Source organism: Hibiscus syriacus, unplaced genomic scaffold (assembly GCF_006381635.1).
Source record: "Hibiscus syriacus cultivar Baekdansim isolate YM2019G1 unplaced genomic scaffold, ASM638163v2 tig00111835_pilon, whole genome shotgun sequence".
Lineage (NCBI taxonomy): Eukaryota > Viridiplantae > Streptophyta > Magnoliopsida > Malvales > Malvaceae > Hibiscus > Hibiscus syriacus.
Genome location: NW_024063193.1, coordinates 1,939,039 through 1,957,008, shown reverse-complemented (window position 1 = coordinate 1,957,008; position 17,970 = coordinate 1,939,039).

Here is a 17,970-nt window from a genome sequence, read left to right as displayed (position 1 = left end):
AGCCGTGGATCTCTGTTTTTTTTAGCCTTTGGTGTTTTCCAGGCTTTGCTTACTGCAAGAGGTTTTCTTAGTGTCTTGGTCTTTGCACACTTTGAATCAATGAAATGGGTTTGCAGGATCTTGTCAAGTTTGCATTGATATGCTTTGATTCTCTTGCTTGGTGTTACTTTTTGAAGAAGTTTTCATTTGATGTAATTAAACAATGGATCTTGTTAATGAAGTTCTGGTTTGGTGTGCAGGCCTGTTTTTGCTTTGGGTTATCCTTTGGAAGTATCCTCATGGTTGGATTTAATGCACTTATAAGGGGAGGTTCTACTGTTAGGCAGTTAAAATGCGGCTAAAAACGGTGTGTGACTGATTAATTAGGTGATCAGTTAAAAGCGCTACCGGAAATATTATATGTTTTCAACAGAAATGTTATTTATGTTGGTAATAATAATGATAATAACTGGGAATGTTATCCTCGTATGTAAAATGCGCAAAAAAAATATGACTTTAACATAACCAGTTAATTACTGGAAACAATATCAACCATAATAACATATATGTAGCGCTTATGTAACGTAATAGGTAGCGCCTTTTTAAAGCTGATGTTACCTTAGAAATCTGAATATAACAAAATATGTTAATTACTTGATTTGTTATCAATATTATCAACATATTAGGTAGAGCCTAAAATGTTACCAAAGTTTAAGTTGATGGAGCCTTAGAAATCTGACGATAACAAAATAGGTTAATTACTGGAAACATTATCAATCATAATAACATAACAAGTAGCGCTTATTTAATGTAATAGGTAACGTAACGTTTGTTTAAAGTTGATGCGGCCTTAGAAATCCGACCATAACAAAATAGGTTTATTACTTAATTTGTTATCAATATTATCAACATATTACGTAGCACCTAAAATGTTACTAAAGTTTAAGCTGATGGATCGTTAGAAATATGAGGATAACAAAATAGGTTAATTATTGGACACATTATCAACCATAATAACATAACAAGTAGCGCTTATTTAATGTAATAGGTAGCGCCTGTTAAAAACTGATGGAGCATTAGAAATCCGATAATAACAACATAGGTTAATTACTTGATTTGTTATCAATATTATCAACATATTACTGTTTACATTGTTAATTTACCTATTACTTTAAAGAATACGTTTCGAAATTATAAGAATCGATACTTATATGACAATATCGATACTTGTATTAAGTATCACCTATTTTCATTATACCGATAAAAACATTTACCATATACATTGTTATTTACCTATTACTTTAAAACAATAGGTTTCGAAATTGCACGTATCGATTTTTATACATATGTACAGATACTTGATGTTTACGCCTATTATCATTATACCGATAGACTTTTACCTTTTTCATTGTAAATTAACCTATTACCTTACAGTAATAGGTTTCAAAATTATAAGTATAAATACTTTATATATATATCGATACATTTTGCATGCAAATTGTTTGAGAAGCATACTGGAATAAAAGTATCGATACCTATATAGACAGTATCGATACTTGATATCAGTAGACTTTTATCGTTAATATTGTAAATTTACAAATAACTTTAAAGTAATCAGTTTCGAAATTCCGTGTATCGATACTTTATACATGTGTATTGATACTTTGTGCGTGCGAGAAGCATATTGGACTAAAAGTATCGATACCTATACAAAAAGTATCGATACTTTATGTTTACGCCTGTTATCATTAAATCAGTAGACTTTTACTATTGACATTGTAAATTTACCTACAACTTTAAAGTAATCAGTTTTTCAATTATGCGTATCGATACTTTATACATATGTGTCGATACTTTGTGCGTGCAAATTGTTGAGAATCATATTGGACTAAAAGTATCGATACCTATACAAAAAGTATCGATACTTTATGTTTACGCCTTTTATCATTAAACTGATAGACTTTTACCGTTTACACTGTAAATTTACCTATAACTTTAAAGTAACCAGTTTCGAAATTTCACGTATCGATATTTTATACATGTGTATCGATACTTTGTGCGTGCAAATTGTTGAGAAGCATATTGGACCAAGTATCAATACATATACAAAAAGTATCGATACTTTATGTTTACGGCTATTATCATTAAACCGGTATACTTTTACCGTTTACATTGTAAATTTACCTATAACTTTAAAGTAATCGGTTTCAAAATTCCACGTATTGATACTTTATACATGTGTGTCGATACTTTGTGCGTGCAAATTCTTGAGAAGCATAATGGACTACAAGTATCGATACCTATACAAAAAGTATAGATACTTGATGTTTACGCCTATTATTATTAAACTGGTAGACTTCTACCGTTTACATTGTAAATTTACCTATAACTTTAAAGTAATCGGTTTCGAAATTATAAGTATTGATATTTGTTATATGTGTATTGATACTTTTTGCGTGCAAATTGTTTGAGGTACATTCTGGACTACAAGTATCGATACCTATACAAAATGTATCACTACTTTACGTTTACGCCTATTATCATTAAACCAATAGACTTTTACCGTTTACATTGTAAATTTACCTATAATTTTAAAGTAATTAGTTTCGAAATTATAAGTATTGATACTTGTTATACATGTATCGATATTATTTTACGTGCAAATTGTTTGAGATGCATACTGAATAAAAGTATTGATAATCGATACGTTATGTTTATGCCTATTATCATTAAACTGATAGATTTTTACCGTTTACATTGTAAATTTGCGTATTACTTTAAAGCAATACGTTTCAAAATTCTAAGTATCGAAACTTTGTTGTCGAAATTATAAAAATTTATACTTTAATGATGTGTATCGATACATTTGTCGTGCAAATTGTTTTACAAGCATACTGGAATTTGGAGTAGGTGTACAATACTTTAATAACTAGTATTGATATTTCAACAATCTTCAAATTTAAAATACAGATACTTGTAGTATGGATATCGATACAGAAACGTAAGTATGGATACAAAAACTATGCAATTTATGTTTCAAAATTAATATTGTCGATACTTGGAGTAGGTGTACACTATTGTAATAACTCATTCATCTTCTATCAAATGATATGGAGCAATCAACCAACAACTCTTAGGAAAATCCCGACCAATCAACCAACAATGCTTCAGAGATTAAATGTTGTGATATATTCAGAGCAATCAACCAACATGAAACGCGAGGGAAATCCCGACCGTCATAATTTTGAGGCACAAGCTAGAAGATTGGATATGTGAAGAATACCTTCCGGATCGAATCCATTTCATCCAGCTCATGAAGATAGGATAATCGTAAACCGAAATAGTCTAAGAGAAACATAGATGATGTAGAAACATATTCATATTTAAAATATTGATGGTGATGCATCTGGTTCTCAAACATTTAAAGCATCAGAAGCATATCGAACTTATGATTTGGGTGGTACACGGGAAATGCAATCAAATGCAACCAAAATTCTTGAGAATTGGACAGTGCATCTTTTAATAATAATAAAAAGAATTAAAGATACACACGTAAATAACAAGTATCGGTACTTTGAATTTCGAAACCTATTACTTTAAAGTAATAGGTAAATTAACAATGTAAATGGATAAAAGTGTTACGGTATAATGAAAATAGCCGTAAATGACAATGGTGATACTTGTCATTGACGCCTATTTTCATTACACCAATAGACTTTTACCATTTACATTGTTAATTTAGCTAAGTATCAATACTTTATACATGTGTATCCTTCAATTATTTTTATTATTATTACAAGTTGTAGCCTTTAATTCTTGGGATTTTTGGTTGCCCTTAGTTTCATTTCCCATATACCACCCAAATCATAAGTCCGATACGTTTATGATGCTTTAACTGTTTGAGAACTATATGCATCAGCTTCGAGATTTTAAATCTGCATATGCTTCTACATCAGGTATGTTTCGCTTCGACAGTTTCGGTTTACGGTTATCTTATCTTTATGAGCTGGATGAAATGGATTATATCCGAAAGACATTCTTCACATATACAATCTTCTAGCTTGGGCCTCAAAATTATGGTTACCGGGATTTTCCTCGCGTTTCATATAGGAAAGAAACAATGTAAATTAGGATTAATCAATGCTAATATGAAAATTGTGTAAGTTAATAAGAAAATAATCTTACAAATTACATTTGATGTTACAAACACAACATATATTAACTAGGTGATTCCAACCAACTTCTTCTCATATATCACAACATTTAGCAGGAGCCTCACAACAGTATAACCTCTAGAGGCAATGGGCATGTTGTTGTCTGAAGGGAACAAAGCTTACAAAGCTCATATTTATAGTGGAGCTCAAATTCAAATTCAAATTCAAAATCAAATTCAAATTGAAAACTGCATAATTGTTTCCTATTGTTCAAGTAACATGTGTTATCAGCCAAAAGTAGGGAAAGACGCACAACCGATACTGGTTCAAAGATGAGTTGATTCACGAAAATAAAGCAGCCACGTGAATGGAAAACAAGACGAGATAGTCAGATATTGTAATGTATTCTTTACAGTGTCCCATCATAATGAAATCTTTACTGTGTAAGTCACATGTTGTATTGTGGATATGAATATTAAAATACACAGTTTTTGTTTTATATGTTTAAGTACATTAAAATTGAAAATAATGCATTATGTGTATGGATAAAAAAATATGCACACAATATAAGTAAACCAAACATACAAAACAATGTTATACATAACAATGTTCTAGTAGTCTACCCATAAAGAAATTAAATTGATGAATATTTCTGACAAAGTCCGGAACATTAGGCGCCTTCGATAAATGTTTCAAATACTTGCGGATGTTTCCGCCTTTTACTGAGGACATATAAATAATTGAAATTAGCAAACGAAACATGTTCAATAATGTAATAAGAAACCAATTTCGCATAAGTAGTCATAAATTTGTGTCATACCTAAAGCATTGTAGTTCTAAGATGAAGAGTCAAAGGGATGTGAACATATGTAACTGTATTGCTATATAAATACATAAATTGTAAAAGAACCAATGTATGAACATATAGCTTAACAGAAAGAACATATGGCAAACATGTAACTTATTGGATTATAAATCATTTTTTCTGTTGAATCATCCACCAACAGTGTAATTCACGGGTTATATAGAGGAAACATATTCCAAACATCTTGCAGATCTTTACAGTAGATAACTTCATCTTTTTCTTTTTCTTTTTGTTTTTTGCACTTTACTTGATCTTGTTTATAGAAATAGTCAAACATAAATTTGTAGGAATCATAAACAAATAAAAATAAGCAACGCAAAAAAAATGTATCTTACCCAAATGAATATAAATTGGTCATACAATAAAGGTAGTTTGTCAAGTACACAATCAATTTTACGCCTCAAATTGTTATCAATTTATATAATTAACATCCAATTATAAATTATCCATTTATCTATAGTAATTCAATTGCTTAACAATGCTTACTTCAACTTCAAAGACCAAATGTCAACAACAAAGTTTTCTAAACAAAAATGAAGAAATTCATATACACCTGGTCTCAGTATAACATATACAACATAAATAAAATGACATTAAAATTCTACATATATAGGTTAAATTAATGTATAGAAATGAACAAATTTAAAACCTTTGGGATTTTTTGAAAAGTAGGCAAGGATTCCATTAACATAAAAAATGACAAGCTTTCTTGCCGGTGGTGTTGTAGACACCATATATTTGTTTGGATCTTTATCCTCATCCTCATAATCTATAATGCCATCCTCTTCATTCAGCACTTAGTTGTCTACCACCTTCTCCACCGCTGTTATAAGAAAAGCAAATACATTTTACAACATGTAAATACTTAGAACATAAAGAATGAATTACCTAACTCGTATGATGTCTTTGACGGAATTCATTACGCAAGTTGAAGAATCATCACACAATGATGAAATATCGGCTCATATTTCCTCGATTTGGTCATTAATGTGCCCCACATGAGACCAGAAATTAACCATGTACTCCATCACTGACTTCATTGTAATATTATCTTCAGCCTTAGCGTCTTCCATCGGTTGCTGGTCGTCATTGTCAATTAGGTTCAATTGCTCTTTCTCTAGTTCTACTCTAATTCTATCTTTTTTAGTCCAACCAACATTTTCAATAAATTCATATCCGACTTTAGTCATGGATAACATGTCAATCTTCCGGGATAAATGAAAAGGGCAGTCAAGAGAAAAATCCACTTCATTCTTCTTCAACAGATGGGTAATGACACATCCATATGGCAGTGAAGTTGTAATGAATTCATCCCTTTTGACTAAATTAACAAGTGTCTCAAATATCAGTTGTGCAATATTTGGAGTGGTTTTTGAGCTATACTTCGCTAACCACACGTTTAATTGTAGGATCTATATCTCGAACTACGAAAAAATTTCCACCGGAAGCCTAATAAACTAAGTGAGAATTTTGTGAAACACTCTGGCCTCCACATCTAGGTGAATGGGGCTATTTCTATCCACACATTTAATTATAGGATCTAAATTAGTTTCATCAGAATCCCCTTTATTCTCGACACCTATACCTGCAACAATATTATATATATATATCCTTCTCCATTACATGAGTATTAATTCCAATGATATTGTTCCAATTAGGCTCATGGTGGAATGAAACATTATTGTAGAACACTCAAACAAAGTTTGAGAAATATTTTGGTTCTACACCAAGAAATTCAAGCAACCCCAATCTGTAAATATCTATTTAATATCAAATTTATATTTTTCATTGAACATGAAATCCATGTCAATAACACGTTCGGGACGAATCTAAAATATCTAAAGTTGTTTGTATCAAACGACCTGATTTGATTAGTAGCCCTTACTTGAGAAGAAGACCTTGGTTGAGAAGAAGACATTGTTGAGAAGAAGGTTTTGGTTGAGAAGAATTGCGTCTCAGACGTTTTGGAGCCATTTTTAGGAGTGGATATAGAGGCTGTTAAATGAAACACAAGCACATTAAGAAAAAAAAACTATCGATTCCCTAAATCACTAAAACCCTAATTTAGGATAAAATCTATATAAATTTACCTACAAATCTTATCGTAATAGTTGCAAGAAATGTCTCCAATGAAAGGGATATTTTAGGAAGCTTGAATAGAGCAAATTTTTTGAACAATGGTTTTCGTCGGAGTGGAAGAGTTCTCTTCTGCCTTTTGGGGAGCGACATTTCAATTACAAGTATGGAGGATTGATTCTTTTTTAAATAAATAAGACAAAAAACGTGCATACTGAATAAAAAAATAGGTGTGTCCTAATACTTGAACATTGGTACCAATTTGTTTATAGGTTAATAATATTGTAACCGGTAAAATATTATTTACATAACCGGTTAATTGGTTTAATATCGATAATTGTGTTGAAAGTATCGATGTTGTTTAGATCGAAAGTATCGATACATATATCAAAAGTATTGATACTTTATGTTTACGCCTATTATAATTGAACCGGTAGATTTTACAGTTTACATTGTAAATTTACCTATTACTTTAAAGAAATATGTTTTGAAATTATAAGTATCGATACTTGTTATACATGTATCGATACTTTTTTGTGTGCAAATTGTTTATGATGCATATTGGAATACAAGTATCGATACTTATATAATAAGTATCAATACTTTATGTTTACGCCTATTATCATTAATTCGATAGATTTTTACCGTTTACATTGTAAATTTGCCTAATACTTTAAAGTAATAGGTTTAAAAATTATAAGTATCGATACTTGTGACACGTCAATCGATACTTTTTGCGTGCAAATTGTTTCTGATGCATATTGGAATACAAGTATAGATATTTATATAATAAGTATCGATACTTTATGTTTACGCCTATTATCATTAAACCGGTAGATTTTTACCATTTACATTGTAAATTTACCTATTATTTTAAAGTAATAGGCTTCGATATTATAAGTATCGATACTTGTGATACGTGTATCGATACTTTGTGCGTGCAAATTGTTGAGAAGCATCCTGGACTAAAAGTATCGATATCTATACAAAAAGTATCGATACTTTATGTTTACGCCTATTATCATTAAATCGATAGATTTTTATCGTTTACATTGTAAATTTACCTATTACTTTAAAGAAACATGTTTCAAAATTATAAGTATCGATACTTGTTATACGCGTATTGATACTTTTTTTGCGTGCAAATTGTTTGTGATGCATATTGGAGTACAAGTATTGGTACTTATATAATAAGTATCGAATACTTTATGTTTACGCCTATTATCATTAAACCGGTAGATTTTTACCGTTTACATTGTAAATTTACCTATTACTATAAAGTAATCGATTTCGAAATTATAGGTATCGATGTTTGTGATACGTGTATCGATACTTTTTGTATGCAAATTCTTTGTGATGAATATTGGAATACAAGTAATTATACATATACAAAAAGTATTGATAATTTATGTTTACGTCTATTATCATTAAACTGATAGATTTTTACCGTTTTCATTGTAAATTTACCTATTACTTTAAAGTAATAGGTTTCAAAATTATAAGTATCGATATTTGTTATACATGTATCGATACTTTGTGTATGCAAATTGTTGAGAAGCATACTAAACTAAAAGTATCGATACTTTATGTTTACGCCTATTATCATTAAATCGATAGATTTTTATCATTTTCATTGTAAATTTACCTATTTGTTTTTAAAGAAATAGGTTTAGAAATTATAAGTATCGATACTTGTTATATGTTTATCGATACTTTTTGCGTACAAATTGTTTGAGATGCATACTGGACTAAACGTATCGATACATATTTAGTAAGTATCAATACTTTATGTTTACGCCTATTATCATTCAACCGGTACCGTTATGAACATATATTTACCTATTATTGTAAAGTAATAGGTATCAAAATTACAAGTATCGATACTTTATATATGAGTATAGATAATTTGTTGCGAGCAAATTGTTTGATATCCATACTAGAATAAAAGTATCTCCTGGGATATAAAAAGTAACGAAATTGGACATTTTCATACTTTGCATACATTGTTTCGAAATTATAAAAATCGATACTTTAATAATGTGTATCGATACATACAAGAATATTGTAATAAAAGTATAGATATTGGCACAACAAGTATCTATACTTGTAGAAAACGTGTATAAACTTATAACCAAAGTATCGATATTTACATTAGTGGTATCGATACGTCCAATTTAATTTATTGAATTTGGTGCTTATTAATTGTACAGGCCTAAATATGTCCTGGGAAATAAATGTTGTATCCACCCTTCAACTACCACCTCTTAATATAATTGAAAGCACCATTGAAGCATCTTGTTTTATGAACCTCTACTTCAACTTTTAACATCAAAATTCAACACCTACTCCTGTTGGGACCACTGAACTTTCCTAAAACAAGCATACATTTTTCGTACTTTTGAACCATTATTTATGGACCATACTGCATCAGACAATGTTAAACCGAGCAAGGAATGCCGTGAAGAGAAGCTTCACGTGAGGAAACTTGGGACTTTTACAAGGAATATACATGAAAACATGGTTCCAGTGTATGCCGAGGAACAACACGCCTTGATAGGGAAGGGAATGTGAAGACACAAGAATTTTTTTGTTCAAAAGAAGGTTTCGGTCATCCAAACTCAATACTATTGATCGTCAACATGCTCATACGCCAGTCATAAGAACCAAATGCAAGGCAAAAGTCTAGGTGACAGTAACAAATACAAACGATCAATGGGTTCTATGTAAGTCTTTTCATGAACATAATCATGCATTGTGCACAACTGTTATGACACCATTTATTCGTTCAAATAGAGATATGAGTAAGGATGATGTGGATGAGGTAACAACATTGAAATATGTTGGTGTTGGGACATTACAAGTAATGATTATTTCACGCATCAGGCAGAGGGTTATCACAATGTTGGATTTACACATAAAGACCTCTACAACATACTTCAAAGAGGTAAAGCAAAGGAAATCGTCAATGGGGATGTCAATACACTAATTGCTTACTTTGATTATAAGAAACAAGTTGATCCCGGGTTTTCTTTTTGACATACTCAGTAGATGAATCAAGGGCATTGCATAATCTTATTTGAGCTGATTCAACACCGAGATCATATTACACGTGCTTCGATGATGTATTTACATTCAACCCAATGCATAAAGATAATTTGTATAGTTATGCCTATTGTTGGTGTCAATCGTCACAATAGCACAATAGTATTTTCTACTACCATTATTGCTGACGAAACGTCCCAATCTTTCGAGTGGGTGTTGAAATTTTTTTTACAAGCCATGATGAATAAATCACCTCTTTCAATTGTCACCGATGAGGATAGGGCAATGCAGAGGGCTATCAAATCTATTATCACTTTTGCTAAGCACATATTATATTATTGGCATCTTTCTCGCAATGCACAAACTAACATTGGTGACCGTAAATTTACAACAGAATTTTCTACATGCATAGCTTCCTGGTGGACAACAAAGGAATTTGATATTCAATTGCATTCAACTGTTTCCAAATTCAATATCGAAAAGCATCCATGGGTGATTGAGAAGGGAAATACTCGACATTTATGGGCACAAGCATATCTAACCGATCATTTCTTTTTATATATTCGCTCTACACAAAGGTGCGAGTCTATGAATGCTTCACTCGCGATTGTACTGAAAAACATGAAGACATATTTAGATGTTGTTCGTGCAATTGAAGAAGGGTTTAGTAAAATGCGTACCAATTAGTTGAAAGTCATTACTTAAATTCCAAGACAAAGCCCTTCTAGATCACAAAACTGATTGACCTAGAAAGCCATGATGTTGAAATTTATACGCGCGAATCATTTCATTTGTTCCAAGAAGAACTTTAACGGGAGACCTTGTACCAGCTTCAGAATTAGATGAATGTCAAAATTTTATTTTGACAAAGTACAAAGAAAAAAAAAGAGATTTGAAATTAGTTTTGATGTCGGTATGGAAACCCTAACATGCTCGTGTAGAAAATTCAAGACTGTAGGAATTCCATGTCGCCATCAACTTCACGTTTTGAAGCACTTGGATTACACATATATGCCTAAGCCTTTGATTCGAAGTAGGTGGACTAAGGATGCGAAGGTTTGTCCACCATGTTTTGTTGACTTGAATGTACCCCCAGAAGTTATGCAAATGGCATGGTTCACTTCTCTACGTGCAACGTCAAGTCATTTATGCTACATTGCATCAAAGACATATGCGTCTTTCATAACCGCAAGAGATGAGATGAAAAGACTAACGACCGAATTTAAACACTCATTTGGTTTGAAAGATTCAATCAACAGAAGTAATGTCATAAACAACGTTCACGACCCTAAACAAAAATAAGAAAAGTGAAAAGAAGTACAAAAGAATAAGGTCGAGAAGAAAATTAGATGATGTGGGATTTGCAACGGTGAGGGACATAAAAACTAACATGTCCTCAAGTCAAGCTCAGTTTGGAAACATGCACACATCCTACATCAACAGATTATTTTGAAGACATAATGGAATGGTCGTACGGTCCCCCAAATGATGACAATGATGTGAGTTACTATATCTATCTTACTATAATGTCTTTAATTTTCAATGCTTATTTATAATTTCAATCTGTCTATTACGACTAGGACAATGACGACATTTGGAATACTGCAAGTACTGATCTACATATATCGTAAATATCATAACACATGGAATGTATAACAAACATGAACAACAACCTATTGCTAACTTTGGTCATCATATACACAATTTGACTTACATCATCACATATATTTTTCCATATGTCTCATGCAAGTAATTGTCAACGCATCTCTCATTTTATTTTGATCGTGGCCTATAAGATCGTTTAATATTCTCATACGATCCCAATCTCCAACAACCTATATTCAAATTGTCAGTATGTTAACCACATCATTCAATCTACGACTTTTAACATTTAAACTGCAAAGTAATTTTTCATTCCACTTACCAAATCATTCGTTGACCCTCTAGCAATGATCCCTTTCATCCGCATCATCACATAAATGCCACAATCATTTCTGTTAAAAAAATTGAATACCACGCAGCTCAAATATGAAACCCTTATAAATTGCACATTCAATTTATGTTCAAATTTCATACCCATTCAATTGTGCATTCATTTTATGCTCCAAAAAGTTGAAATCTTTCATTGGGACCTTCAGTTGCCCACATGCATTAACAAATATCTCTTCCTTATTATGTTTATCTAATACGATCATTTGCGTGAAAAATATCAAGTTATATTAAAAACAAATTATGCATTATAAATTATTATTTCCTTTCATACATACCAATTTCCTCGTATATTGCACACACTTTTTGGCCCTTGGCATTGTAAATAGACTCATAAACCGTTGCAACACAAGAAACCATACCAACACCAACAAATACCAATGGGTCTGACTGTTGTTTATTGTAATAAAGATCTACAATAAATGTCACACCTAATTTAACAAAATACAACATTTCTTTATAAATATTTAAATACAAAACACCATTTACAAATCATATGGTATCTTACCATATCATAATTGGTTAATTTCGAATAATCTTTCAATATACACTCCCAAAAGCTCGCAACATCATCAACACGTGGCTTGTGATATAACACCATTGTCTGCATTTCCTCAACAATCATTATTAATTGACCATCCATAACACTACTTTTCAACATTTATTAATTTAACTCTCCGCAAAATTGCATAGAAGGTAGGCAATTTTCTGCTTCCCCAGTATATTCTTCACATCGTTAACCAACACTCATCCGACCGAATCAATAACCTAACAAAAATTAACTACACACTTAGAACATATTCACTAGGTTTTAACAATTTATACTTTCTACTTACCATACCGCTAACCCATGCCATAGGTTTTAACATTGCAACATCAAATACTTTGGTGAATTGGTTTCTCAACTTATTACAACTTTGCTGTATAATAAATTTGGATTACTGTTTTGTCATAAAATATTTAAATATCACTCACAAAGCAATATATCATTTGGTTTATAACCTCAATGGTAACCCACTATTCCATAAATATTCAAACATTCCACTTTCAAATGCACCAATTTCTTTTGATATTTTCATTTTTTCAACCTACAATTTTGATTACAAATATTAGTCACAACACAATAATAAAAATCAAATTCAATTTTATTTTATTCATCTTACCTTTTGCTTCTTCTTCTTGATGTAGAACATTCTGAGTTCAGGTCAGTATTAATTACGTTCTCCGGTGTCCGCATAACGTTAACATCCTTCATCATCACTGCATCCAACTTTTCTTCTTCATCTTTTTTAAATTCATCATATTTTCTCTCCACGTAACTCTTCATATCTTTTAATGTATCCCTCATTTTTTCCCCTTCATCGATTTTGTTTCAACCTCTCCCATCACCCCCTTAAATTCACCCCTCAATTCCACTACTTCTTTAACCACTCCATCAATTTTTCCACTCACTTCCCCCTAAAGGCTCTCAATTGTCTCTTTGATTCTAGATTATCTTTGTAAACAATGAGAAACAACTTTTTTTAGCCTCGCCAACTCAGACATCAAAATTTCAAATTTACTTGCACTCCCCTGACCATATTCCCCCTACTATATTTTTTTCTACCTTCTCTTCTTTCTTCTTTTCTTCCTTCTCTTCCTCATTGCCAATAACCTTCAAAATTAACTTACAAAATTAATACATTTTTTTATAATCTTAATATTATATAATTACATTTATTACCCTTTCTTGCTTGCTCGGTCTTTCCAACTTCAAATTTTCCATCACTCGAACTGTAACACCCTCAACCCATACCCAACCCGGATACGAGTCCAAGATGTCACATTGACTAAACAAAACAATACTCTAAAAAACCGATAAAACATTTGAACTTATATTATTAAAATACAATAATATACATATGTTAATACAAGTTTATCAAAATACTCAGAGCATACATAACTCGACCATTTGATTACATGCCAAAATTTATTTACATAACAAAAGGATCTACTGATTAAGTTACCTCTGATCTGATAGTTGCAGGAGTAGTGTTGTCCAGCTGCTTAACTTGTCTCGTCTACTTTCTTCGATCCTACGTGTGAAACACTCACACGCTAAGTTATCAACTTAGTGAGGCAATATAATAATAATAAGGAAATATCATGAGAATGCCAAAATGAAATGAAATACAATAACATATGCATTTAATCTGTATAATGTCCATAACCATGTTTCCTACACATAGACTCATCACATTAACACTCATAAGTTCATATTAATCAGTTCACTAGCCCATGATACCATACTGAGAACCTAAGGTATGTGAGTACTGTGAGGTTGTGCACTATGCTATCACCACAGCTCGTATAAATCCCACTAGGGGCGCATAGAATTTGTCCCGAAGGACCAGTATATGTCCCGAATGACCACATATAACACATATGTCCCGAAGGACCACTATGTCCCGAAGGACCACATATAACACATATGTCCCAAATGACCACTATATCTCGAATGACCACATAGACCCTCGACTCTTGGCATGCCAACTATACATATAGCTCTCATAACACATGACATGGGCATTATCTTTTACCTCATTACACATTCACATATTCATATCACATAGTTCTTTCACATAACTCTTTATCACATAGTCACACAGTTTACTTTCACGTAGCATTTTCCATGAAATTCACATTATTCATCCTTTTCACACATGGTCACATCACATATACCTTTTTCTCATATGCATATAACATATTATTTCTTATATTTTAACTTATATTACATATGCATGTAATCTTATGTCTTATTATCAATATCTTATATATCACTATTATACAACACATGTTCGCATATACATGTTCTCATACAATCCCTTCATTCAATTATAACATCTAATCTATCTTATTATACTAACATGTATTCATGTCATTCAACAATTAAACATATGCATTTACTCATATACCATTTATCTAACACCATATCACTACATGTTTATGCTTTAGTACTTATATCATATAATATCGGAATTGGACTCATCGCAAGTCTTAATTCCTTAACATAACGTACACTTACTATCATATACTCACTTGGTCTCAATGAACACTCTTAAGCTCTTCTTTTCTTTGCGTATCTTACTCTGTCAACCTATCCGAACTTTGCTTTCGATCGATGTCTACACAATCATATATTTATACTATCAGTATCCCATTGATATACTATAATCTATAATTTCTTAGACTGAAAGAAAGATTTATTCCATTTCCTATTAATGTGTATCGGTATATTATACCATGCATCGATGCACCCCTTAACATGTGCATCGATGCACTACCCATGCATCGGTACACCAATCACCTTCGATGCTTTCATTTTAAGGGGGTGCATCGATGCACTCCTTATGCATCGATGCACTAATGGCATTCGATGTTTATTTATTTGAGAGTGCATCTGTACACATTGAATGTGCATCGATGCACACAACCCAGAAATTACATCTTAAGCATGAAAATGTCTTGTTTTGACCCCAAATTCTACTTATTAGTCCTCCTTGAACCTTAAAACTTATCTATACATATATAAACCTTCTTATAACACTATAAGACTTTACCATCTCCCATAATCCACCATAATTCTTGAATCAAAGAATTTCATTAAATTTTTCATGTGTTCTAAATTCAATTCTATCACCTCTAACTTCTTAATTAACCCTTTGCCAAGTCAAATTCATTCTTGGAACTTCAAAAACCTTTCTATAACAAAAGTTCATTTCTAAACTCTTAATAGAAATTCCTTTCTAATTCTTTCCTCTTGGTATTTTAAGCTTATATAAGCTTTCTTTAAGCTTATATAACACTCAAAGAATAAAACACAACTCAAATATTCAAGAATTAACCATCAAAATTAAAACTCACCTTTGAGGCTTAAGCATGAACACACAGGAAGAAGAAAGAAAGAAGAAAGAAAGAAGAAAAAAAGAAGAAAGAGAAGAGTTCCAGATAACTCTCCAAACCCACGTGTTTCATTCTTATAAAAGGGGGAAATATCTTTTAAGCTAAAATTACCATAATTCCCTTATAATCCTTTAATATTTACCCCTTTCATCCAATACTGAAATAATCCTATTTAAATCCTTGAATTTAAATTTTCCTAAATTGATCCCAAAATTTTAAAAATTTTCATTTTTGTCACTAACCCTGATTTTCAGGATATTACAAATCTCCTCTCCTTTAAAGAAAATTCGTCATCAAATTTTCACTTTACCTTGAGATGAAACAATCCTTTATAATACTCAACAATTCTTACCTTACCCTTACTATTAACCTTTACTCATATACAATTCTCCTTCGATACTCAATATATAAATATCTTCCTTACTTATTCCATAAACAGCCTTTATACAACTTATTTACTTGGAAATCATATATTATTAATTCTTAACAATTCATTATTTCTTGCTTCTACTCAAATCTATTAAAACCAAACTATTTTACCAAGATATCGAAATTTACCTGCCAAAATCTCTGGATCATCAAAATCTTCGTCAGTCCTTAAATTATAAACTTGGGCAGGTGGTTGCATATCATGTTGAGTGAATGACTCCGATCGATTTCTTCTATAACCTCTACCTCTATTTCTTTGAGATATCGTTATAGATCTTTCTCTCTGTACTGTCTCTTCAGTCATAAGTGGACAATCTTGAATAAAATGTCCAACATCTCCACATCTAAAACAAGCTCCAGAGATTACTCTGCATACCCCTGTATGATTCTTTCCACAATATGAACATTGCCTGACTTGACTGAGATTTTATCTTCTATCAATAAAAACATTTGATTCCAACATATCATGAGTTGGAGAATCCCATTCCCTATTTTTCTTGGATGGAGAGGAGTTCGACGAAGCACCCATCCTTTTAGACTTCTGAACTCTCTATTCTTTAAATCTTTTATTCTGAGCTCTCTCTAAAGCTTTAGCTCAATTAACCACTTCTTGAAACGATGACAAATTCAAGGCTATCAACAACTCTCTTAGCCTAGGGTGTAAACCCACCACAAACCAGTCACATACATCCTTCTCAGTTGGAATAAGCTCAACAGAAAAACGACTTAACTTATTAAACTCACATTCGTATTCATACATTGTATAATTCCCATGCTCTAAATTCATAAATTATTGCTTCATCTGTCTAATATATTGGTCACCAATATACTTACGATTTAATTCTTCCAAGAAGAATAACCAAGTCACTTGATCACTTCTTAATCTCATCGTGACATTGGTCCACCATATTCTAGCTTGTCCCCTTAACAAAGAAACTATTCCATCTAATTTCTCCACATCAGAACAGTGGAGCCCATCCAACATAATCTTAACATCGTTCAACCAAAGATGCGCAGCAATTGGATCTTCCTCAGCTTCACCCTTAAACTCAGGAGCTCCTAAACCTTTCAATTCTTTAGCTATATTTATTTGAGGAGATGAGGGCGCAGAGGGTTGAAAACGTGACAAAACAACATTTAACGTCCCGAAAAATATCCCTTGGTCTCTCACTGGTACTACTGGAGGTGTTCGCTCTTCACCATGCCTGGTTAGGGCAGGTGAGTTACTACTACCCTCAGGTCTATTACTTCTTCTTTCACTGTGAGGACTCTCACGATCAGACATCTAATACATAACAATATAACTTTATTAGAAGACAGCATACTCATAACTCTATCAAATCAGAAACTTTCACATGGAATCTTGTTGGAATCTGCTGCTACTTCCAAAAGAAGCCGAAACTAATTCCCAAAGGACAGGTATCTGCTGCTACTACTTCAGTGGCGCCAATGAGTCTGATATTCCCATCAATAATGCATCCACATGGCAGTGAA